Here is a 24,305-nt window from a genome sequence, read left to right as displayed (position 1 = left end):
CTGCAAAGTAAAAGGTCTTTGAGTGACCTCAGTATTGCTAAGACTTGATGTAAAGGTCTTTGAGAAATTAATAATAATAATAATAATAATAATAATAATAATAATAATAATAATAATCGTATGGCCTCAGCTACCGTGCGTAGACATTTTAAGTTGTCGCCATCTGGCTGTCTGCTCGTCAATTTCGACGTTCCGTTTTACTCTAGGCCCACCAGATGGCAGACCGAGTAAACCGAAACTCTCTTGGGCGTCTATGGCTGAGATTTAATTAATTTTGTCGGGTTAACACCAAATGTGTCACCAGAGATCTTTTACATGCCGACATCGTACGACATGGAGTGACGAATGGATTTTTCTCCGCCCTTCAAAAATCAGACTACCTCTGCCGGGTTTGAACCCGCTTTCTTGGGATCCGGAGGCCGACACTCTACCACTGATCCACAGAGGCAGCTAGAAATTAAGAATTAAACCTGCGAAGCAAATTTCACAATGAATTGAGGTAATATGGTATTGTATTACACAACATTCATTTGAAACACTGCCACATTAATATAAAGGGCTTGAATAATAATAATAATAATAATAATAATAATAATAATAATAATAATAATGAAGAGTCTTCAAGACTTATTTTAGTTATCGTTTCGAGGATTCTTCAGGACTGTTCATGAAAGAAACCCGTTATATAAGGCGATATTTTATTACATTTTTCTTATAAAATACAAGTAAGAATCTCATCTTTATTTGGTACACAACTTTTCTGCTGGGAAAAGTCCAATAAACGCTGGAAGCTGCTCGTTTGATATCAGGTCACTGCTGTTGTCGATACTCTGGAAAGAAACAACAGGAGAAAAATTAGAAACAGCACAAAAGAGAAATATGATTTATTTAACCATCAACTTTCAGTATATACAGGCTACCAACAATGGACAAAGCGTACAATAGTCAAATGTAAAATAATGTACCGAATAATGTACAAGCGACAAAGCTGACAACTAACACGCGTCATCCGTAGGCTGGTTAAAGGCAGGCTAAAAATCTATTACAAATGACCTTCACAGGTTATAGATATGAGATTTCACTATTCCCACTGAACCGCGTTTTTATAGATATAAGGTCTGAAATCCTGTCCTTTGGTAAACTGAACTGTTTCCAGAACTTGATGAAGAAGGCTGGCACAGTACCTCGAGTTCGAAGCATTAGCGCTATTACCTCGATCTCATCAAGATGGTAACAGAGTAACAATCTCTGAATCTAAGGCTCATACACATGTCTGTGTCCATGCATCGGGTAGCTGAAAGTTGCTGAAAGACTAGGCGTAGACTGATACGCGTAATAACACCCAACTTTATCTTGAACTTGCCTTATATTTTCCGAGTGAGGGGGCGGTGCGGTTAGGTGTTGCGTAGCTGTGAGCCCGAATTCGGGAGATGGTGGGCTTGAATCACACCGTCGATAATCCTGAAAGTGGTTTTCCACGGTTTCCCATTTTCACACAAGGCAAATGTTTTGGGCTGTAATTTAATTAAGGCAACGGCCGCTTCCTTCCTAATCCTAGCCCTTACCCACTCCGGTATCCCCGAAAACCTCCCATGTGTTAGTGCGACGTTAAACCACTTGCAATATAAAGTCTTACATTTGTGCAGATATTCATCTCTTTCATTCTGTCATCCCCATGGTGTAGGGGTGTGGGCTAGTTCGAGGTCCATTCAGCCGACGAAACAACTGAGGAGCAGTCTGATGGTGAGATCGATCCCGGTCTAGAAAGCTAAAAATAACGACCAACAGGATTGGTCGCACTGACTAAATGTCACATAATCTGCAGGCCTTCGAGCTGTGCAGTAATCGGCTGATAGGCCAAGCCCCATCAGGACTTGCAGTGGCAAGGGGTTTGTTTGTTTTCGTTCTGTCACTAACATAAAAAAGAATTGGAAAGTATAATTTGAAACATGGTATAGTATTAATTTATTAGTTGTGAGCGGAAAGTTGAGTGGGGAAGGGGCTGTAATTATTAGCACAGAGGCTAAGCTATTGACTTTCAATTCGGACGGCCGAAGTTAGAATTTTCACCTGAGGAATTCGATCTCCCACCACTGGTCAAAACCTAAAATGAGATAGGATGGATTTAGCAAACACATAAATGTTTAAGATAAGCTTAAGATTCTTACAATACGTATGCAACATTTAGTATACCATCTCAGGTTTCAAAAAAATTCAGGTTTCGCCCGGCCTCAACTGTGTAATTGGTTAATCGTTGACCTTTTGAAGGGAGTTTCACTCCGGCTGATAGGAGAGTTCAGTGTCGTTCCCTTTCATCACGTTAAATATGTACTGTAGACAAAATACAGTCATCCTGGTGACTCCTAAAATGTATTGAAAGTACGTTGAATATAACATCATTGCTATTATTAGAATTGTTGCATTATAATTATCATTAGTCTTATTATCATATTATCGTTTCGGCAACTTAGAACCACGGTTAAGATTCTTGATTTAGAGTATTCTGTCATCTTGGTGAAGAATTCATTCATATCTTCTTCCTTTGGACCACTTTGCGCCTGTTGTTATTATTATTATTATTATTATTATTATTATTATTATTATTATTATTATTATTATTATTATTATTATTATTATTATCGGGTTTGAAATCAATAAATGTCATTTATTGTTGTCTTGTGCCAGGTTCAGACGGTAGAGAGCTGGTTGTCTGAACCCAGGATGGTGGCTTCGATCCCGGTATTTGAAGGTGCTCATATATTAAACTTCAATCTCATGACGGTGTATTTACCGGCTCACAAAAGAACTCCTGTAATACAAAATTCCGGCACTTCGGTGTCTCCGAAAACTGTAAAAGTAGTTAGTGGGACGTAAAATCCCGGTCTAGAAAGCCAACAATAACGCTCGAGAGGATTTATCCTTCTGATCACACGAGACCTCGTAATCTGCAGGCCTTCGAGCCGAGCAGCGGCCGCTTGGTAGGCCATGGCTCTTCAGGGTTATTGCGTCATGATGTTTGGTTTTGGGACGTAAAACATTTTCCTTACCAAGCATAACTAATGACTGTTATGATTATTGCAATTTAAAACCTGCATGTAATTACGCCAACGGCGTAGCCATGTTGAAACATGAGATTTCCGAAGTTAAGCAACATTGGACGTGGTCAGCAATTTGAATAGCTCACGTGCTGTTGGTTAGAGGAGGAGAGGAAAGGAATTGGCCACCCTACCGCAAATAAACTATGGCTCAGGATGCTTGATCAATGGCTTCTGGCTTAGCTGAGTACTGACTAGGTCGCCAACGCCCAGGTTCGGATAAGGCCCTTGGTTCCTTTTACATATTACAAAGTATATAAAGTCAAGTAATCTCAAATTATCTTATCGTGTAATTTAACCTACAGTATAAACTTACACCTACGGAGTTGATAACTTCGCTGTTGTTAAAATAAAACACAAAGTATGCAGTCATTATGTAGATTAGATATAATGGATATTGTCAAAGAAAATAAAAGCGTAAATTTACATCCACAAACTCAGAACAATATGTAATTTCAAAGTATCCATGCAATCAGTAAAAAGTAATCTTATTTCTGAATATATTGAATGGCAGTTCTTTCAGATCTGATGGTCGTTTATTATGCATTTTTAACTGAACAATGAAATGGCTTGAACCTGTCTTTTGTAACCTATAACGAGGTACATCGAATTGGTTAAATGAACTCGTATATATTTGTTTAATTTTTCTATATTTTATTTTTATTTTGTTTTTCTCGAGAAGTGCATTTTAAATATATGTATTCACAACAAACATGACAAAAACTTCAATAAAAAGACGCCTACATTGGGCAATCATGGGCAATTTTGTAATACGGAATACCGTGTTCTGGAAAAGTAAAACTTCAGAAATTCGTCAGCATTTTTACCACAGTAGACTTCCATATTGAAGAATACTGCGAAAGAGTGCAAAATAGGCCCTGGAAGGACATTTACTGGGAACTGTTCTTCTTGCTCTATTCGCTTTAAAATAACAATCACCACCACACATGCATCACTAACTTGGCGTATTACATCACTAAATTTATTGTCTGTTTTCCTACACCAGTACTGTAAACACATCTTGCTTCAAAGACCCAAACCACAGAACAGCACAAGAGAAATGTATTCACATCCCGAAAACAAACTACTGTACTTAGAGAGCTGTGTGTCAACTGCGACTGAGTATACAAACATGAGCCAATTAGCTGATGAGAGTGATGGTATGGATCGAAGTAAGATGATGAGTTCAAAATCAGGTTGATTTCAGTTCTTGTCTGTCGTCTGTCTGTCACTGCATCATGTGAAAACAACTATAGAGAGTTCTGGATCAAATTAGGAATTCGCAGTGTGCGTACAAATCTTTGCCCTCGCAAATTGCAGGGAAGTATCCTATTTTGGTCACATTCTGATGTGACAAATCCTGATGCAACTGATAATCCCACTCCGGGAAGCGCAAAATAGGAAAAATCGTTCCATGGTGGCCGCCAACCTTCAGTGAGGAGGAAGAACCAGGAGAAGTAGTCTGGGTACACAGTTTCATGTGCTGAAAGGAAGGAAGTTTTGAAGAAGATTGGAACTTATGATGAAAAACATTCGCTTTCTGTTCGTTTCTGGGAAAATTAAAACTTGCTCCAAATATAATTTAGAGCAAATTATGTTCTAACGTATTCCTCTCAGCGACCACTATTTGAACAGCCATGTAAACGCGAAACTTATATGTGGCAAATGCTTCCCTTATAAATCCGTATAAAGTGTTATAGTTTCGTTTATGCCTTTTATGTGTTCACTATTTTGATGTAGGTAGTTTCGTTTGTGTTTTTTGGGTGTTCACTATTTTGATGTGAATTTTGTGACTTTTCAAGAGAAATTATCCGGTTCATTCACTTCTGTAGTTCGTTGCACTTGACTCCAATCTACTCTCAAAACCTTCCTGTAATATTTTAACTTGTTTGCATTTCTGCTTTCGTTCGAATAACTTCAGATGTAGATGGGTGTCTGAAGGGCGGAAAAAGGTTCATTTGGCATTTCATGTCGTACAAAGTTGATATGTGTAATATTTATGGTGACGCATCTGTTTATTAGAAAGAAAGAAATTATAAACTCAGCCAAAAGTCGCTTGCCCAACAGCGGAGTTCCGGTTTCTTTGCCAACTGATAGAGTAAAACGGAACGTCAAAATTGACGTTAGGCATCATAAATGGCGTCAAATCAAAATAGCTGTGACACAGAGGTGAGAACACATTATTATTATTATCATCATCATCATCATCATCATCATCATCATCATCTTCCTGTTACGGCCTGCTAGGGACCATTGCCAATTTCAATTTCTTAGCCTTTGATGTTTCCTCTTCCTTTTTATTTTCCCTTTTGTCCTGAATTCCTTCCATATGTAACACTTTATTTCTAAAAAATACCTCTATCTCTGATTTTTCTCTTATATTATTTTTCCAAATCTTTCTTGATTTCTTGAATCCAGGTTGTTGACTTTTTCTCCCGAAGGTATTTTAACTTCTGTTTATTTCTGCATTTGTTCGAATAATTTCAATTGCAGTCGGTTGTCCGAAAGGACTGTTGATCTGTTTTTGTACATCCTAAAAATATGCCCAAAAATTACAGTCTCACTTTTTTCCGTTGTATTTTCTATGCTCTGATAGATTTCCTGATTACTTCTTAATTTTCACAATTCTGCCCTTTTCAATGGACCCAGGATTTTTCTAATGATTCTTCTTTCTAATATTTCAAGGTTATCTAACCTGCAGTGTAATACTAGGCGTCCGCTCGCGTATAGACATACCGGTTTCACTACTGTACCCGCTCGCGTATATATACCGATTTCACTACTGTATCCGCTCGCATATAGATATACCGATTTCACTACTGTACCCGCTCGCATATAGATATACCGGTTTCACTACTGTACCCGCTCGCATATAGACATACCAGTTTCACTACTGTATCCGCTCGCATATAGATATACCGGTTTCACTACTGTATCCGCTCGCATATAGATATACCGGTTTCACTACTGTACCCGCTCGCATATAGACATACCAGTTTCACTACTGTATCCGCTCGCATATAGATATACCGGTTTCACTACTGTATCCGCTCGCATATAGATATACCGGTTTCACTACTGTATCCGCTCGTGTATAGACATACCAGTTTCACTACTGTACCCGCTCGCATATAGATATACCGGTTTCACTACTGTACCCGCTCGCGTATATATACCGGTTTCACTACTGTACCCGCTCGCGTATATATATAACGATTTCACTACTGTATCCGCTCGCATATAGACATTCCGGTTTCACTAATGTATATAGTACAGCACCTTATTTTAAGACTTTTCTCGATAAGCATTTTTTATTGTAAAAATATTTGTAATACCATATGCCCTTTCCGAGCCTCCGTGGCTCAGCCGGCAGCGCGCCGGCCTCTCATCGCTGGGTTCCGTGGTTCAAATCCGATTCACGCCATGAGAGATTTGTGCTGAACAAAGCGGAGACGGGATAGGTTTTTCTCCGCGTACTCCGGCTTTCCCTGTCATCTTTCATTCCAGCAACACTCTCCGATATAATTTCACTTCACCTGTTGTCACTAGGGCTTCATTCATTCCATTTCTGACCCAGTCGAATGACTGGAAACAGGCTGTGGATTTTCACTTTTCATTTCCATATGCCCTTTTCGTCTTGCGTATCCTTTCTTCTATAGCCGACTTTTCTAAACCATTTTCTTGAATTACCACCCCCAGATATTTGAATTTCTTCACTTTCTCTATTCGACCAATAGATTTACGACGTACAACATCGTAAAGAGAAGATTAAATAGGACGTATACGAGCAACTATTTATCATTCGAAAAGTATTCGGAGTCATCTTTTACATTAACGTTAGGGATCATGTTGTCACTAGGGTACTAAATAATTTCTGAGCAGTTTTACGTTCGTAATACATTTGGTATTCTCTACAGAAATTCTCAATCCTGTTTTGCTGGCTTTTCTTCCAAAAGATTTGTTTGTATTGCTGCATTTGTTAGGTTTCCGAAATTATTATTATTATTATTATTATTATTATTATTATTATTATTATTATTATTATTATTATTATTACTTATCTGCAAAGAGTTTTAACGAGTATTCAGCATTGCAACATGAAATCTCATGGCAAACAATTTTGTATTTACGACGTACAACATCGTAAAGGGAAGATTAAATAGGACGCATAAGAGCAACTATTTATCACTCGAAAAGTATTCGGAGTCATCTTTTACATTAACGTTAGGGATCATGTTGTCACTAGGGCACTAAATTGGCGCGATATGAAGGATGCTAGGTATCTTTAAATACTCGTGTCGATATCAATTCGCCAAGAATTCCGAACAGTAAGAATACATTATACAACTTCTTAAAAGTAATTATTTATTGTTCAACCGACAGTTAAAATTTAAAAAATGTTGTATTTCTCCTATTCATAACAATAACAAATTGCATTTACTAATTGGTACGTAAAGCTTAGAAATTTCGCAAGCTAGAGTGTGAAATAATTAACGTCCTTTGAAGCAGCTTGAGATATGACTAGCCAGGAGGCCGTGATCAGCGTGCTAATAACAATCACGACAGAAGGGATGTGGCAACAGTGGGCGTGCAGCTGCTAATGTCATTCAGGAGGTTTTGGTCTGCAGCGCGTCCTTCCCGCTCATCCTCACACGACGGCGCGGCGGCAGGCACCTGCACAGCCCAGCCACGCTCTCCTCATTTAACTCTGGGCCTCAGACAGGCTCTATCTTACTGTGAAAATTCTTGCAAGTAGCTCTCTAGGACTTCCATCCAAGTCGAATTCGCATTCTGCACAATTGTATTATTTATTTATTTATTTATTTATTTATTTATTTATTTATTTATTTATTTATTTATTTATTTATTTTATTTATTTATTTATTTATTTATTTATTTATTCACTCGTTTTGTGTCCACCGTCGATGGGTTAGTTCCCGTAATATTGCACGGTAATACCGACTACCAATCGGCAGCAGATGAAAAACAGCATGCCTCAACTAACAACTATAGGCAGTTATTGTTAACTGCATTCGGGAGATAGTGGGTTCGAACCCCACTGTCGATAGCCCTGAAGACAGTTTTAAGTGGTTTCCTGTTTTCAGGCCAGACGAATTCTGCTGCTGTATCTTAATTAAGGCCACGGTCACTTCCTTCCCATTCCTAGCCCTTCCCTATACCATCGTCACCACAAGACCTATCTGTGTCGGTGCAATGTAAAGCAAATCGAGAAAAAACTTGCTGTTAATAAGCTTTAGAGGCTTAGGACTTTGTAGGCCAGCGCATTTAGTTTCTTCCGACTCAGCGATATTATGGCGTTCGATGTCTAGGCTTGCAGCCGTCCGCTCCTTTAATAATCCCCCCCCCCCCCCCATCATTGGGAGGAGAGATCATTCTTTCACGTTTTTTCTCATTGTTTCGATTATCTTCATTACATTTCTAAGCGAAAGGAGCTAAAAACCTCGCGGTGTTGCAGGTTATAGAAATAATCATGACAACCACCATCCAGTTAATTCATAACCATGACGACTGTCCAAATCGTTGGCTGAATAGTCAGAGTACTGGGCTTCTGTTCAGAGCGTCCCGGGTTCGATTCCCGGTCGGATCGGGGATTTTAACCTTCATTGGTTAATTCCAGTGGCCCGGGAGCTGGGTGTTTGTGCTGTCCCCAAAATTCCTGCAACTCACACACCAAACATAACACTACCCTTCACCACAATAACACGCAGTTACCTACACATAGCAGATGCCGCCCACTCTCATTGGAGGGTCTGCCTTACAAGAGCTGCACTCGGCTAGAAATACCCACACGAAACGAAATTATTGTTATTACCATGACGACTAAGCAAATTTTCAAGTCTGTGATACTCACAGTGGACTTCGGTAACAATCTACAGTATATACATAAGAGTTTTGTCTGTACATTGCTCAGAATTTAAAAGGAATGGTATTTCTGTATCGGTCGTGTCCACGGTGATAAGGAAACGCGCTTTTTAATTTTCCGTCATTTCTGTCTGTCTGTCTGTCTGTCTGTCTGTCTGTCTGTCTGTCTGTCTGTCTGTCTGTCTGTCTGTCTGTCTGTCTGTCTGTCTGTCTGTCTGTCTGTCTGTCTGTACGCGCATCACGAGAAAACGGCTCAAGAGAATTTAATGAAAATCGATATATAAAGTCGGGGAATACGTCTCTACAATCTAGGCCATAAATAATTTTATTCACGCTGAGTGAAATGGTAGTTTAGGGGAAGGCCTAAAATTTAATTCTCAAATATTTATGTTATTAGTGGTCCTATCGATAAATACTTCATAACTAAAGTGATATAGTTTTAAATTACCGATCATTTATGTCTTATACATTATTGCCGTACCGGCTGTGAAAGAGATATTCATGAATTTGGATTTTTGTTGCTAAGTCCATATCAGCACCGAGTCGCGAGAAAATGGGTAAACAGAATTTAATGAAAATTGGTATGTAAAGTCGGGGAAAAAGGAACTACATTCTTTACCCTGTAAATAATTTTATAAGATGCCCTAATATCACAGAGTCGGAAGAAAACTAAATGTGAAGGCCTACAATATAGAAAGCTCATAAAACTGATCAACAATAACATTACATTGATCATTGTTTGTTGTGATGTGCTTTGCGTCTTCTGCTGCCATTCATCTCAGATAGATGGGATTACTGCAACGTACCGAATATAACAACCTGCCTGAATATTGGCGGTAAGTAGCTGGGGAGTTAGATCTCTCTCTTCTTTAGCATGCCATTTCTCTGGTTCATAAATTTTCTGATACTACTGGTACGTAACACACTGGTTCATGATAGCATTCCAGCTATTCAATCCCCACTCTGAGGCACTGATTGGAATAAGCAGTGTGCACATTTAACGTAATAATGGCAGAGGAGTGTTCGCGGCTCTCTGCGGCCTGGTCATTCCAGCACTGGAACTTTGGAACTGTTAGATCGGCACCGTAGTACTGTTCGTTAAAAGTCAGAAAATGTGCGGTTTTTCATTTGATCGGGCATTTTATATGATAACATTGCATTCGCTACATTCCTACTGAGGTCATTGTAATTACCTATGCTTACTTCAGTTGGGAAAACAGTCTTTCTGAGAATTCCGTAGCAAAGCACTGGTACATCAGCTAGGAAACCCTAAATTCGTGATTATCTCATCTATTTCAACTCACACGGTGAAAATGCAGATAAGAATATCGGAAGTTAGATTTTCTGTCATTTTTGGTTACGTACACTTTCTTAATAGATCTAATATGTCTTGCGATATTTCGAAATTGGTGAATAACGGTAATAATCGTGAATATCTCCCTCGTACAATAAAAACAGCTCAAGCATAAAAAAATTGAAGTTTGTACAACTTCTATTATTTACTTATTTATTTATTTTCGATACAGGTTTGTCCGCCTTAATATCGTTACGTCACTGCATACTAATCAAGTGAGTACTAATCAAGTGATACATAGCATAGACATAGTGTACAACCCGGCTATCTCCGAACTTCAATATCGAGTTTGGGCAAATTCTGTTTAAGCCGATTCCCCGTGATGTCGTAACAGACATATTGACAGACAGAAAAAAAAAGTGAAGATAACAGCGAAATAAGAGGCAAAAAATTAGAAGTGCACGCTGTACAGAACAAAACTATAATGTTACTTATAGAGATAAATTAATAGTGCTACTAATAATAATCAGACTTCTGTAGAAAATTAACATAACGACACAGCAATTAAATAGAAAATTAACATAACGACACATCAATTAAATAACACAAGCAAGAAATTAGATTTCCTGTCATTTTTGGTTACGTACTCTTTCTTAATAGATCTAATGTCTTGCAATATTTCTAAATTTGTGAATAACGGTACTAGAAACTTCGACTGTGATTGAATAACATAAATGAACTAATATGAACTATAAGTGAAACTGAAAAGAAAACCTACAACCTATTTTTCAGTCAATGACCGGGTCAGGGATGGAATGAATGAAGCCCCCCATCTTGCGGCGAGGTTAGGAATTGTGCCGGCTGCCGAAGCCTGTTGCACTCCCCTGAGGAAATGATTAATGACTGACAGATGAAACGAAATGATAGTGAAGAGTGTTGCTGGAATGAAAGATGACAGGGAAAACTGGAGTACCCGGAGAAAAACCTGTCCCGCCTCCGCTTTGTTATTATTGTACCGGGAGGTACACCCCAACGCTGCGCATTTAAATTTTGCGCCTAAAAATAACTCCTCTACAGGAGAAACAGTGAACTTGAAACTAGACCTATTTAAACCTTTACTCAGAAGATGTCACTACTGTAATTCGACGTAATTTTGTTATTGTGAAGTTTCCAGTACTGTGTGAATTTCAACTTGTTTTTGTTTTCCGTTCATCAAGAAATTTGGACATTCTCTCATAGATGTCACTGCTAGAAAACTATGATCATGCACCCTGGTGCGAAGTGAAAGAACTTTTTTGAAGAAGTTTTGTATTCATAAGTTTTTTTACTAATTGATGTTCATTTATGTTTTGGTTGGCAATATTTATCTTTCTTTTCCGCCAGTTTTAATCCAGCCAATCCCTAATTTTTGTAATTAATTTCCAACCAATCCCGGATTTCTTCTTCGATTCTGAGTGTCACTTTTAAATTTGACCAATAAAACTCTGTGGGTGTGTCTTGATTATTCATGAAAGGTTTCGAACTTTCCCCGAGGGTTTATAAACTGCGGATTTTCACGTATCTTGGCCAATTGATCGTCATCTAACTTAGTGTGTGTGTCAAGCAGGAGGCGGGAGGCGCCTCTTTCATCAGGCAGCAGCTCTTCAGCAAGGCAATGGCCGGCCATCTAACATCTTACTTTTTGCTAGCTCCCAGTTTAACCTGAGGGAAAGGTCCGAAGCCTTAACTATGTAACCAACTTCTCTAAAATGTAAGTTCTGCCGGTTAATGTAAAAATTTCATAAAATCTCTAACTGTAATTCGGGGATAGAGAGTGATGTAGCCTCTCGAGCTCCCCTTCATATTGGTTTGAGGTGACTACGTTTTGTAACTGGTTTTCTTCCTTTCCGTAATGTCTTAAAGTATTCTTATACGAGTCACCTCCATGGTTTGGGAATAGCCACTGTTTCATCGGCCTAGTGCCCCTTAGGTTTTCAGACTTCATATCTTGAGTACAGATACACGCCTCCATTCTATCTGTGTTTCGGGCCATTTACTTAACCTGTTCTTTTCTACTACGGCCCAATAGGTTGGGTACTATTTACCCCTGTTTCAAATTTTGTAAGTTGTGCCTTGATGGCTAGTAATTGTAATTTTCTGATATTGCCTTGAGTAGGCTTGAGAACTGAGAGCACGTTAGCTCTTTTTCTAGTGTTGTAAAAGTGCCTCGGGGAGGCCTGATATTGTACTGTAATTGCTGGAACTAGGGCTCCATGTATTAGGGGATTTCTGCCCTTAAGTAAAGTTATGATCTTTGTAAAGTTGAGCGTGTAGCTCAGGAATTAAAGTGAGGGCTTGAAGCCCAAGATCTGTTTATACCACCAATCTTGTCTTTCCTAGACTTGTTTATTGCTACTGGTACCTATTACATTGTTATTTGTTGATTTTTTAAATTCAAAAATATATATAACCTTTGTTACAGTTTTAATTTAACTTTGATTTTATAGTTAGACCCATTCACCCCGGCACCTTCTTTCACCTCTGCTGGTCCATGGGTATCCCCGTAACAATTATTATTATTATTATTATTATTATTATTATTATTATTATTATTATTATTATTATTATTATTATTCAACTTCGCTAATCGGCCAACTAGGGACCACGATAAGCATCCCTTTACATTCTGGCATTTGTTTTTTTTCGCTTGACCCACATCGTCTTCATCAGCTGACTGTATTTAGCATGACGTTATTCCGTCCTCGTCGCACCAGTTGCCCGTTTTTCGTCCCAGAAAGTCCCAAAAGTCTTGATGGCTGTTCTGAAAATACATAGAACTTATGCATCTTCTGCTTCTATGCCCAGTTCTTAAATATCTTTCTTGACATTAACTTACCATGGTATTATTATTATTATTATTATTATTATTATTATTATTATTATTATTATTGTAGTATTCCTACGCATATATGCATTTTACCGGGCGAGTTGGCCGTGCGGTTAGGGGTGCGCAGCTGTGAGCTCGCATCCAGGAGATAGTGTGTTCGAACCCCACTGTCGGCAGCCCTGAGATAGTTTTCCCTGGTTTCCCATTTTCACACCAGGCAAATGCTGGGGCTGTACCTTAAGGCCACAGCCACTTCCCTCTTCTAGCCCTTTCCTATTCCATCGTCGCCATAAAACCTACCTGTGTCCGTGTGGCGTAAAGCAAATTAAAACCAACAATAAAGTGAGCGATAGTTAGACTCGGTATTAATTACCTTAAGCGTATTTACTCACAAATTCAGGAACATCAGGCCCATATTATTTTAACCCCAAGTCATAAATAGACAAAATGATAGCCAAAGCCCAGCTGCTAGAGCACTGAGGGTCATTGAGTGCAGGCATAAAAATGAGTTTCTGGCAAGGGAGATGGATATAAGCAACTACTGTCACAAATGTATTTGGAAATAGAGAACTGAGGAAGCACAGTTCATTCACAGAGGCTTGAAGACTGAACGCTCAAACGCAGGGCTGCCGACAGTGGGGTCCAAACCAACTATCTTCCTAATGCAAGCTCACAGCTGCGCGACTCTAACCGCACGGCCAACTCGCTCGGTACATTTAAATTTAATTTATAATTAAAACATTTTCCATTACATGAACATCCACGTGATGATTCATATTCACGGCTTGGTTCAACCTTAAATGTCCATTCCTAACTTCGCTTTTATCTTCGTACGGCGAATACCTTCTTACAACAGTTCCCGCATGTCCATATCAGTTATAATTGCTGTCACTTCCATATCAGTTGCAACCAGTCGTCGTCGTCATCATCATCATCATTATAAACATACATATGCACAAGACTATTACGGATTTCAGCGTTCACTGCCTACAGTACCTTTGGCAGGACAGAGTGTTCATCTATACCTCTCTTCACTACGTCCATCTGTCTAACCAAAGCCTGTTTCTACCTTTGGAGTCACAGTTTCTTTCTCACATCAAAGTACACTAGTTTCACAAGCATATTCCTCAAAGAAATCGAGTCATGGATCGTTAAGATGATTGACATAGACTACTCCCCTTACATTACTTTAGAAGTATATATTCTCTGTCCCTTGGATGTTATCCAGAATAATTTGTAAAAGAGTAATTCGCCATTTGGGCTACCTTTCATGTCATTAGTTCTTACATCTATCTTCTGTATCGGCGACTTACATCTGTTGTGGGGGATTTCCACATCCTGCAGGGAGGACTCGCTACTTTACGGTAAATTAACTATCTCTTCTTTGTATCTCTGCTCTTTGATTTTCATCCAGAACTGTAAGGCGCCACTGGACTGGATAATTCAGTCAACACTTCAAACACACGTATGAAATATTGAAGGAACGTTCTGTTAAAAGTGCCTGAAAGAAGAGGTGTCTGTGTGTTTGAACGTCTGACGCATGTCTGTACTCCACAACCTAGTTTCATACATATAGGCAATAGTGGGTTAGGAAGAAGGATGTTTTGGCTAGATATGTCCATAGATATGGATCAAAAATAGCATGCAATGGTCCACAACATGGTGTAACAAATATACGTAGGAATTTTATCGGAGCCACAGTCACTGTTGTTGCTGTTTTATTTTGCGTGAATATACCGCATGGGTGTTAGAAATAGGCTAAGTGAATGTCCAGAATTTGGGTATTTTGCGTAGTTCTCCTTTTGCGAATGCTGTCAAACCACACTATTTCCAATCCTCTGGATGTATGTACTTACATGGACTAGACGGATTACAAGTTACGAATGTTTATTAATTTTTTAACAAGACAGGTACTGAATAGGTGGACCCATTAATAAAATTATCTTATGAGAATTGAATTTATATGGGTTAGACGGAGGCAGTAGAGGGACTCGACTGAGGCTCGTGGCGTTCAGCCCCCTCGACTTTCTCAACGTGTATGTAGGCTCTCTTACACTCAGCCTTGGATATTTCCCTCTTCAGTAGACTTCAACCTTCTCTAAATTAAGATACTGAGACATTTCGGAAATAGTCCACACATATTTCACATTTTTAACGTATTTAATCAAGATTTCTCGTCAATATTATAACCGATCTTGATAGATATCACGTAGACGACTATGAAGTGATAAACATGCTTTTATCTGTAGTTTATAACGATTAGTACTATCTAGAAACAACAGATTTACCAAGTACTTAGAACCCTCCACATTTCAAATTGTTTTAGGAGAACAAACATGCAATAGAATGTTGCCAAATTATGCTGAGTACACATTAAAGTTAATTATGATAAAACTTATAACGTGAATGAACAGATCATAAATAACATTTTCAATTTATCTTTATTTAATTCTCAGGGGAATAGACTACAACCTTTCAATGCGGTTTGCCGCTTGAACTTACTACTTGAAGAAACATAAGGCTGAAAATTTGAAAGAAGAAAATAGTCAGTGAGAGTGTTCGGTACAGGCCACATAAGCTGATATAAGATGTGAGGAAAGGGAAAGAAAGCAAGAAGACAAGAGGGGGATTAATAAGTAATGAGGATAGATAAGAATATGGACAAGAATACTTGCTGATAGAATTACATTTACATGAAAGGCCACTCAGTTGGGGCATGCAAATTTATTATATTTCCTATAATAGTCACACAAAGAATAATATGATTAATTACTTCAGATAAATTTATTTATTTATTTATTTATTTATTTATTTATTTATTTATTTATTTATTTATTTATTTATTTATTTATATCGTTTCAGAAGCATAAATAAGTTTAAAATTAAAGATAAGGAAAAAACATGAAACTCCAATACTCCAATGGCGAAGAGCCACATTAAACTATGTGAGCCCAAAACCTTGCAACATCAAATGCATTCGGCTTCGCTTTAACCACGTCTTCTGTTGTGCAGCTGAATGGGCATGAACTGCATTGCAGCAAATGGGCTGTGGTCTGCTCTTCTCCACATACACACAAGGTACTGTCCACTTCGAAACCCCATTTCTTCTGGTTTATCCTGCACCGCGTAACACCAGAGCGCAGTCTGTTCAGAGAAATGAGATGCTACGAAAGGGAGAACAGTATGAGATATTGGTATTTATACGTTTCACCAGCAACTTTTGCGGTTTTCGGAGACACTGAGGTGTCGGGTAGTTTGTACCATGGGAGTTTTTTCAGATTGCCGGTAAATCTACCGACAGAGGTTGGCGTATTATACGGGTAAAGCTCCTTCAAATACCACTGGATTCAGCTCGAATCGAACCCATAACCTTGGGCCCTATCGTATGAACCACTCAGTCTGACAACGAGAAGAACGGCGAAAGAGCAAGACGAAGAAGGAAGAGCACATGAAAATGAAGGATTGAAGCAAGAGAAGAAAGTAGAGAATGGTGGCTCGTTACATGAATGGGAAAAATCAAGAAGTATATTAAAAATAACCATGGCATATATTATAATTTAAATGCCTATCAAGACGACTGTTGCCTATCCAGATGACCTACAAGCACCAGTGTGTCACGTCAACGACACGACGACACCTTCAGTCGTACTGCTTGGTTGCCGTGAATGGCTGAGCTGAGTTGCTTAGGCGAAAGAGCTCTGACCTTCTGAGTGCTAGCTGGCGGGTTCGATTCTGGCTCAGTCCGGTGGTATTTGAAGGAGTTCGAATATATCAGCATCGTGTTGGTAGATGTACTGGCAAGTAAAAGAACTCTTGTAGAACCACATTCCGGCACCCAGGCATCTCCGAAAATCTAAAAATATTTAGTGGATCGTAAAACCAATAACACTATTATTATTCGTGACCGGGTCTACTGCCTCTATTTTCTTTTAAACCACTGCCTCTAATATACAGTTTCTCCGTTGACTCACGGGGCTGAGTGAACACTGTTCTGTCTTTCAGTCTGGCCGAGTAGCGAACCCTTGACCTCCGGTAAGAAGCATGCAAAGCAACCCATACACTATGGGACTGGCCATTAAGTATATAAGCCTCTCGTTATAACAAAATAAAAATGTTCAAGCCCCTCGAAGAATAAGAATGTCGGGTAAAGTACGGGAAGAGTCATAAGTGGAAGACTCCGTAGGAGTCACAAACCTAATATTATAGGGTTAGAAAGAGAACAAGACTTGTCCAAGCGAGACTAGATTGGAGAGATGAAAGAGTAGCCAAACTCAAGCAGCCTAAGTGAAAGCCATGTCAGACTCAGTTGGAGCCACAGGGTAATTCCTACGTCTCACAAGCTGCGAAGCCGGGAGGGTAGAAAAAGAGGCGTAAAATTATTATTTTAATGAAATAGAACAGGAGAAGAAATGATGCTCAATGACACTAATACAGGTTGTTTTTCAGTAATAATAATAATAATAATAATAATAATAATAATAATAATAATAATAATAATAATAATAATAATAATAATCGTATGGCATCAGCTACCGAGGTGCAGAACTTCTGAAGTGGTGCCACGCAGGCGGTGTGACTATCAATTTCGACATTCCAAGTGTGCTCCTATCTAGTAACGAAATCGGAATTCCACTGGACGGTTCCTATGTTTGGTAAAGTGATTGCACCACCAGAGATCTTAAACTTATCAACAACAATGCCATGGTACTACAAGATTTTTAACTACCTTTCAAAAATCGACTAATTCAGCCTGAATTAAATCTGCGAACTTGTGATCATTAAAGTCGAATACTTTACAACTGATCGACCGAGGCAGCAAGATCTTCTGTGACGGTGCATAGGTAAAAGACAGGGACTAGCAAATTAGCAACCGTGGATTGCATTAAGGTACAGCCCCGGCAATCGCCTGGTGTGAGAGCTGCTGGCGGTAAGATTGGAAATCACCATCTCCCAAATGCAACGGCCTCTACCGCCTTGCCAACTCATCCAACACGCGAAGACGACTGAGGAGGGAAATGTATGAATAAGAAGACGACATGCTGATGATTCACTTACCGTATCTCAGGAACAAAAGTCACTCCCGGAAGCATAGACTTTAAAACTTGTTGCCAGATTTGATGACACACAATTACGGTTCCAGTTAACTTCAAGATTTACTTGGCACTCGTCTGAACTCCATCCGCAGCGAGGTTCTTAAGAAAAAGGCTGCTTTTATCTCCCGACTCTAATGAATGAAGAGACTGTGTTCAGCTTTAGCTAGCTTAAAAGGACCATGAAATTTGTGAGGAAGCCGATCTCTAGGTAATATAAAATATTATGAATTGCTTATGTATTTATAAAGTGCGAGCAACAGTTTTCCAGGAACTGACGTCAAAAGTGTTACAACATTAATAACAAACAGAGAGGACTCTTTGATCTCTCCGTCTTGGGTTTCAAAGCAGTTGACTGACAGTACACACTTATAGGCTGCCAGCTACCGCGGTAGAAAAATATGCACCAGGGGCTTTACTACCGATAGTACAGCACCAGGTGTATCTATACATGTAATTGTTTGAATAAAAATATCTAGTCTCAATGGATAAAGTCCTCAAGGAGTCCGTGATCATCATAAAAGATGCCTTTCTATATGGATGCCCTTCCATTACTGTTTTATTCACTCCTGAGTGTTTGTAGCGAAGTTGGCTAATCGCTTGCTTCCTATGCTCTCAAGCACAAGTATTGTTTGAAGGGAAAGTACAACCGAAAAACCATCCTCTCGTGTTCAAGATTACGGTAAGGATTCCCACTGCAGTTGACTGATGTATCAGACTGGATAATTACGAGAGTCGCGGGTCAGTATATTTACTGGCACGTTAAAGAATCCCTTTTCACTGCAGAATTACGGCTCTCTGGCGTGTCAAACTCTGTATCTGTTTCAGGAGTATTATTATTATTAGTAGTAGTAGTAGTAGTAGTACGGTAGTTTTTCCTTTTGCTATTTGCTTTACGTCGCACCGATACAGATAGGTCTTATGGCGACGATGGGATAGGAAAGGCCTAGGAATTGAAAGGAAGCGGCCGTGGCCTTAATTAAGGTTCAGCTCCGGCATGTGCTTGGTGTGACAATGGGAAACTACGGAAAACCATCTTCAGGGCTGCTGACAGTGGGGCTCGAACCCATTATCGCAGGTTTACTGGATACTGGCCGCACTTAAGCGACTGCAGCTATCGAGCTCGGTAGTAGTAGTAGTAGTAGTAGTAGTAAAAATCCCGCTGAAAAACAAGCAGCTTTATTTATGTCCGTTTAATGTCTCCCATTGGCATTTGTAGGACGTTAATAGAAAAGGGGGTCATTTCCATGGCTCTTGATATCAAGTAGATAGTTTTCATTTGAAGAATCCTTACAGGATTAAATTACTGTATTAATTATTTTTTTAAACATATTAAGTAAATAATGGGAGAATAGACATCCTAAATACTTGAAATGATCGACTTGATCCAGTGTCGTGTTCTCGGTTTCTTCTCAACTGGCATCACTTAGGAAATGCTAATTTTCACGTCATACTCGCAGCACCTCTTTCCAGTATCCATGATATTAGAATGAAACTGTTCAGCAGGCCTAGAAATCGGCAGGAGTAAATTACTTACTACATTTCCACTCCCTTCCATGTTATACCATTTTTTATATCTTTTATACCCATGTTGTATACTATGAACAATTACAGCCTTGTCTAACCGCTGTGACGACTTTGAAACAAGAACTCATTCTACAATCAGTTCTCACTGAGGTACTTGTCAACATAAATGTGTTTGATTGCCTGGAATAATCTACCCCTAAGCCTGTTACCCTTCAGTATGACCAACATAGTTTCCATTGCTATTATATTATATGCCTTTTTGAGATCTACAAAATAAACATAGCCTAACTCTCTATTCCTCTCGTAGCATTTTTCAGATACGTCAGGTATAATGAAAATCTGATACTGAGAGCCCCTCTGTGGTCTGAAGCCGCAGCACTGGTTGAATGTAGATGATTAAACTTTAATCGAAACCTAATTCTAAAACTTTTTCTACGGATGTTTTCGACAAGGTAAGTTAACAAGCAGACTTCCCAGCACGACGTCAAGTGAGTGTGTAACCTGTAGAGGTCGCTGGCTCACCCTGTATGTTCACTGGGTTATATATTTTGGATTGTGTTTTTGAGTGTTACCCATTTCATGAAGCATAAGCTTTCTGCTTTGCTAACGACCGTACCACTTCAGCATATCACTACAATCAGATTTCCAGCGTCATATGAAACTATCTCTTCATTGTTCTTTTTTTTTTTTTTTTTTGCGTTTATAACACGAAGCGTGGGACGTTTTCAACAACTTTATTTTTGCTTTACGTCGCACCGTCACAGATAGGTCTTATGACGACGATGGGATAGGAAAGGCCTAAGAGTTGGAAGGAGGCGGCCGTGACCTCAATTAAGGTACAGCTCCAGCATTTTCCTGGTGTGGAAATGGAAAACCAAGGAAAACCATCTTCAGGGCTGCCGACAGTGGGGTTCGAACCCACTATTTCCCGGATGCAAGTTCACAGGTCCGCGCCCCCAACCGCACGGCCCGGTGTTTCCAACCCCTTTTGGGACGTTTCCATACCATATATTATCTTCCAAACTTATTTCATCCAGCCCTTCATTTGTTTTCTGCGTTTATAACATGTAGCATGGGACGTTTTCATCACATTTTGGGACGTTTTCAACACCTTATGTCATCTTCCTGCTTTATTTCATCCAGCCCTTCAGTCATATTCTTGATTTCAAACGTATTACATTGGACGTTTTGAACATTTGCATCGACTTCCCGCCTCATCTCTTACCAGTTTTTCGTTCATTTTCTGCTTTTTAAACGTATTCTATCGGATTCTTTAAACACATTATGTCGACTTCCCATCTAATCTCCAACCAGCCCATTTTTCTGCGTTTCATATGTATTACCGTACATCGGAAGTTTTCATCGACGTTCTGTCCGATCTCATACTAGTTCTTCGTCTGTTTCTAGGTTTCCAACATATTGCATCGGACGATTTCAACGCATTACATCGACTCTTCCTTATTTTTGTGATTTGCCTGTTAATTTATAGGAGGCATAAACTGGAGTGATTTCTGTAAATGAACTGGATTTAATTTCGTTTAGTCTAAATTTGAATGAGGGCGTTCTAAACGGAAACTTGAACACGTAGTGGTTCTCTCATACAAACCCAAACCGAATGCACGGTGCTTGTACTCTGCGCTGCGGCAGCTACAGTATGGGAAACGCGCGCAAGCAGCGTGCACGTGTTCGACCTGGCAAGCATGAGTCGCCAGGCTGAATCTCAGCTGTTAACATGCTGAGGCAGTTATCATTGTAACACTGTACTTTCGTATTTGTTCAGCAATTTTCTGGTGAAGTGCCTGCCACCTTGATAAGCACAGATTCACGTAATTGTAAATTTGACATTACTGGCTCAGTGCTCAATGAAAATGCGCGCGCACGAACAGTTTTAACAGAGCAAAAGCTAGATGACATTAGTGCAAATAAATCACTCACAAAATTAGCACAAGTAGGAGTTTTGCTTTCTTCTGCACACAGAGCTACAAAGCTGTTACATATCAAATCGCACAATCTTGGCTTATATCACCAGTAAACCAAGATGATACTGGTGATGATTATTGTTTTAAGAGGAAGTAGGCTACAACTAGGCAACCATCATCTATAACAACACTAATCAGATAGAAAAATGGAAAGGATCCGACAGTTTGAAAAATGAAGGTATCGGCTAAAGAAAGAGAAGGGACACGAAGGGCGTGAAAATGAAAGACTCTCTCGGCCTCGCAACCTAATACTGTCAGGGTCGGAAAAGAACAAGAGTTGAACAAGGGAGGTCAGAAGGGTAGATGAAAATGAGCCTGGCAGAAGTAAGTTGAAGCAATGGCAGGACTCGTCTCAGTGCCCCATGTTCGCTAACACACGCTCCCAAGTTGAGAGCCCTGGGAACCCTTTTAGTCGCCTCTACGACAGGCAGGGAATACCGTGGCTGTTATTCTACCGCCCCCACCAACAGGGGTAGTAAACAAAGATTTTGCTAGTCCATCTTAACAGAGATTTTTAAGAGCACATGAAATAAAAAAGTAAAAGGAACAAGGAGAGAGATAGTATGCAAATGACTGCGAATATTTGACGCTTTAACTCGATCACTTTCAGCAAAGAAATTTTCTTCTCTCACATTATTTTCACTTCTTTTATCCATTTTCATATGTATTGAAGTCACAACAACGAAAATATCAAGTGAGCCTTTTGCACATGTGGATTAATAGTCGGTTGTAGTCAAGCATTAGCCTACTGCTAGGAACAAACCCAAACCAAGAACATATGCAACAGACCGATTCTAACCTCCATTTGTATCAACTGACTAATGAACTAATATTATTAGTGAAGATATTTTATTAGTCATGTGTAAATCTTTGTGAAACAGAATTTGGTTAACTAATAATTATTTTTATGAGTTCCAATATTATTAGCTAATATTATTAGTTAGTTTTATGAAACAGTGCCCTGGTCGTGTAAACAGTCACAACTCTGGTATGCAGAAAATCCTAATGGTGTTCATGAAGTCCCTCATTAAGATAGGAAGATCGGTGTTTGGTGTGCTGTTAGCACAAGACGAATAATTGCACCAATTTTTTTCGACACAACAGTAAATACAGGAAGCGGTACCAAGATGATATTTTGAGCCGTTTTTCCATCAGTTAACGGAAGAAGAAAAATCGCGTGGGTGGTTTCAACAAGATTCAGCCTCTGCTCATGCAGCAGAATATTCCCTTCTTACAATCTCGGAAGTGTTCGCTGACAGAGTGATCAGTGCTGGTCTATACCACCCCCTCCCCCCTCGTTCTCCAGATATAGCAGTGTGTGATTTTTTTTACTTGTGGAGTAAACTGGAATAAAAAGTGTATCGAACAAATCCTCACACATTGGAAGAACTGAAAGAAAACATTACGAATGAAATCAGAAATATTACAGTGGTTACCAGATACATTGCCTGTATAAGCTAGGAAGGACGCCACTTCCAGCATCTTTTATAAGGTAAGATTTCGTATAAGATTGTATACACGCTTAAAGTTCGGCTGAAGCAGCTGCCGTAGCGCAGAGTACAAATACAGTGCGTTCGGTCTGGATTTATAAGCAATTTGCTTTACGTCGCACCGACACAGATAGGTCTTATGGCGACGATGGGATAGGAAAGGCTATGAGAGGGAAGGAAGCGGCCGTGGCCTTAATTAAGGTACAGCCCTAGCATTTGCCTCGTGTGAAAATGGGACACTACGGAAAACCATCTTCAGGGCTGCCGGCAGTGGGGTTCGAACCCATTATCTCCCGAAAGCTGCGCGCCTCTAACCGCACGGCCAGCTCACCCGGTGGTCTGGGCTTATATCAGAGACTCTATTACGAGAGGTTTCAAGAGACTAAGAAGAATTTTAGTCGGAGTAGCTGACTCGCAGTAGTTCTAAATGATTGGATATATGAATTAATTCAACTGATGAACTGATCATCGAAGATGAACTTAACTTCCCATCATTTGTACAGACTATTGAAAAATTTTTAACTCGTTTATTTCCGTACCGAGCTCGATAGCTGCAGTCGCTTAAGTGCGGCCAGTATCCAGTATTCGGGGGATAGTAGGTTCGAACCCCACTGTCGGCAGCCCTGAAAATGGTTTTCCGTGGTTTCCCATTTTCACACCAGGCAAATGCTGGGGCTGTACCTTAATTAAGGCCAAGGCCGCTTCCTTCCCACTCCTAGCCCTTTCCTGTCCCATCGTCGCCATAAGACCTATCTGTGTCGGTGCGACGTAAAGCAACTAGCAAAAAAAAAAAAAAAAAATTCCGTATTGAATTATTTCTGGAGCACGTACTTGAGAAGAGCAGTTTACAAGCTGATGATATCCAGAAGACGAGAGAATAATATATCTTCAGCCAATAGGACGTTACTGACCATTACCCGGCGTGCCAAATCCCTTCACGGACATCATCAGACTGGTGCAATTTAAGCGACCGCTCTTGGTTTATGATAGCAGCATCAAGTTGTAAATAGCGGGCACTGTTGAAAGATGGGACAGCCGCTGTGGAGATTAGACTAGGCTATATCTGAGCACAGAGTATGGC

At 39.6% G+C, this 24,305-nt stretch overlaps 1 protein-coding gene across 1 annotated transcript in view; it reads right to left on the bottom strand.

Moving 5' to 3' along the window:
- Positions 1-681: 681 nt before the first annotated feature.
- Positions 682-24,305, bottom strand: part of LOC136875623 (uncharacterized) — a 91,293-nt gene continuing 67,669 nt past the window's right edge. The window contains exon 3 of the mRNA XM_067149161.2: positions 682-830. The gene's annotated coding sequence lies outside the window, so the exon portion shown is untranslated. The remainder of the gene's footprint in view (positions 831-24,305) is intronic.

The sequence above is a fragment of the Anabrus simplex genome, chromosome 6 (assembly GCF_040414725.1).
Source record: "Anabrus simplex isolate iqAnaSimp1 chromosome 6, ASM4041472v1, whole genome shotgun sequence".
Taxonomy (NCBI): domain Eukaryota; kingdom Metazoa; phylum Arthropoda; class Insecta; order Orthoptera; family Tettigoniidae; genus Anabrus; species Anabrus simplex.
Note: the sequence above shows the minus strand (reverse complement) of the source record. Positions and strands in the feature narration are given on the sequence as shown.